Here is a 2,500-nt window from a genome sequence, read left to right as displayed (position 1 = left end):
GCTCTTCCTTTGCAGCTATCTAACATTTTATATTTGCATCCCCAATATCTTTTTGTGTTCCATGTTTTCTCCACATGGTACAGATAGCCATCAATTACCAACAACTGTTTACCCTTTTGGGATATCACTGTGTTACAAATGCTTCCTAACACACCTGGTGCTTCCATTTTTAATTCAGCCATATTCTCTTCGGTGCATAGCACAATGTCAGCTTACCATTGCTGCGAATTTCAGTACTTTCTGATGCAGAAATCTAGGTCTGTATAAAATTACATCAATTAGTGCTTAACTAATAATTAAACCACTATAGGCTAAATGCATTGCACTTGTCGTACTATAATCATGTATTTCTGACACGACAGATACAGCATTGTTGTAATTCGGTGATGTGAAGTTTCGTTTTTTTGTGTTTTTGTGATTTTGAATTTTCATTGTTCTGGTGTCAGTATTTTAAATGATGAAAGGTTGGTCTAATGATGTATACCCATATATATAGATATATATATACATATATATATATATATATATATATATATATATATATATATAAATATATATATATATATATATATATATATATATATATAGATATATATATATATATATATACACACACACTGGTAGAATGCTCTCAACGAATGCTTAAATGTTCGAATCTCTAAAGGTCGACCTTTAGAGATCGAACATTTAAATGTTTGAAGATGTAATAAAGTAAAATTAAAAAAAAAAGTAACAGGAAAGGGTTTTAGCAGGGGGCAAGCCCACCTGCACCCCCCACAACCCCCACTACTTAAATATACCAACTCCGAGATCGCACATCAGTGGACTACAGTGTGGAAACGGGAAGCTTCCCATTCCTTACACTGTAGAGCGATCTTGGAGTTGATATATTTAAGTAACAGGGGGTATGGGGAGTGCAGGGGGCTTGCCCCCCTGCTTACACCCTTTAGTTTTTTTTTCACTTTGTTTTTTTTTTTAATTTTTAAACATCTTTGAACATTTAAATGTTCGATCTCTAAAGGTAGACTTTTAGAGATTTGAACATTTAAGCATTCGTTGATATAATATAGACCCGAATGCTCACATTGGTGACCAATACATGACAGGAAAAAATAGAGCAAATTCACCTATCAGTGAATGAACCACTAATTACTGACCAAAAACAAAACCTGCACCAAGCACAAAACAGAAAATCACACATACACATAAACACACACGTGTATGTATACACAGACACATATACACACACACACACACACACACACACACACACACGCACGCACGCACGCACGCACGCACACAGCATACAAACGCATCAGATGTAATAATCTTTTTTTTTCTTATGGGGACAAATTCCCCTTCCATCTCCCATAACCAGCTAACTATATACCAATACCAGGATTGCACAACAGTGAGGAAAGGGCATATTCCCAATCCCTGGTACTCCACAACCCCACTCCAGTCCAATTTCCTGCATAACGCATACATATACTTACACACACCTAGCACATCACCTCCAAACAGTGCAACTTTTAAACCTTTATACATGCACTCTGCCAAAATATCATTCAGTTATTCCATATCCCAAAGTATAGTTTGGTAATCACTTTAACAAATTTAAGAGGGAATATTCATCTTTAGTTGACAATACATTTTGAAACTGCTTATGTCTGAAAATAAGCTTCTTCTTTTTAGGTGAAGGAACATAACCTGTAGACATCCTGCCCCCCAACTCATCCATACGGTCTTGTTCCCTTACCAAAGCAGATAGTAATACTGATAAGTTAGTACCTCTTCCACCTAGGAGACATTTCAGTCTCCTGTGCCAAGCCTCAACGGAATTTTGCATCCTTGGTAAAAATAAGTCATTCAAATCACTAATGTTCCAAAACAAAATCGAGAAGAGTGAGGGAAATCTAATACATGAGGACATTCTAGTATTCAATTTTCTCTGTTCCCCATATACATACCATTCTGAAAAATATTTTAGAACTTCCTTTCCTTCAATGGGAAATGTTTTTTTTTAACAGTTCAAATGTACTCTGTACTTTGTTCTCATTTAAAAATGCAAGAGCTACAAGAGACTTGATGGCGAGTTGGAATGATTGTGATGTGTTATATAGTGAAGCTAAACCCAGTAACTGTACTTTTTGCCATACATTTTGCCCAAAGCAGAATTGGCAACCCTTTGAGCATGCAGCAGGTATATTAAGACACTTTTTAAGATGGCAATTTCAAAATCACAAAGCACATATCGCACTTTGACTTCAAAGTCATTCTTTCCAAATAAGTAAAATATACTATGCCACAGATAATTGTATGACTTAAGGGATTTCTTGGGCATGAATGAATAAAGTAATGGAACAGCTTTACTGTGAGTCCTGTACTTCAGCAAACCATGCAGACTATAAAGCTGATGAACAGTTCCACCTTTACTAAAGAACGTACCATCCATTAACCAAATGGAGGCATGACTCAGGTCATACAGATTGTCAATCTA

Source organism: Protopterus annectens, chromosome 4.part0 (genome assembly GCF_019279795.1).
Source record: "Protopterus annectens isolate FY-2018-M chromosome 4.part0, PAN1.0, whole genome shotgun sequence".
Classification (NCBI taxonomy): Eukaryota; Metazoa; Chordata; order Ceratodontiformes; family Protopteridae; genus Protopterus; species Protopterus annectens.
This window is presented reverse-complemented; position numbering follows the sequence as displayed.